The sequence below is a fragment of the Acanthisitta chloris genome, unplaced genomic scaffold (assembly GCF_000695815.1).
Source record: "Acanthisitta chloris isolate BGI_N310 unplaced genomic scaffold, ASM69581v1 scaffold825, whole genome shotgun sequence".
Classification (NCBI taxonomy): domain Eukaryota; kingdom Metazoa; phylum Chordata; class Aves; order Passeriformes; family Acanthisittidae; genus Acanthisitta; species Acanthisitta chloris.
In genome coordinates, this window is record NW_008671856.1 from 24,632 (window position 1) to 25,356 (window position 725).

A 725-nucleotide genomic window follows, 5' to 3' on the forward strand; every position below is an offset into this window, starting at 1 on the left:
GGCAGCGGCTCCCCCGGGCAGGCAGAGCGGAGGGAGATGGAGCTGTGTGTTTTTCCTCCTTGGCGCTAGTGCGCTCTTCGCCCTCCTCTCGTGTTGCAGTGCAGCTTGGCCAAGGCAGCGCGGGCACAGAAAAGCGGGTGCCTGCAGGAGCTGAGGCTTTGCAGATGCTCCTTTCAAAGCCCCAGCAGCTCGCTACCTTCTCGGTGTTTTTTGCAGGCGATGCCACACCTCCCGAGGACACTGGGGACATCGGGGTTTGCTGAGCTTAGCAGCTTTGCAGCGTCGGACCGAAGGCATCAAGCAGACGCTCATCTGCCCTGAAGTGCAGATCCGCAACAGCTCCCGGGAAGACTCTGTCTCTCTGTCTCTCTGTCTCTCTTTCTCTCTCTCTCCAGTCCAAACCATTACAAGACCTGACTTCCACCATCTGGGAATCTAACCCCTTTTTTTATGTCCCTTCTCCTTTTTTTTTTTTTTTTTTTGCTACGATGACTCACCATTCTCTTTAACTTTGAAGAGAGAGAGAGGAAATTTATGGGGATCTTGGAAGCCTGGATCCCTCTCTAGGATTTCCCCAGGGTCAGATAATCCGTGTTACTAAAGAGACACTAAGATTTGGCTTCTCCAGGTAATGTGATTTGTTTTCTGTGTGCCATGGTGCTTTGCAGAGGATGACAGGAGCCGGGACACCAGAGGAGGGGAACTGCGGAGCTCGGCGGGGCAGG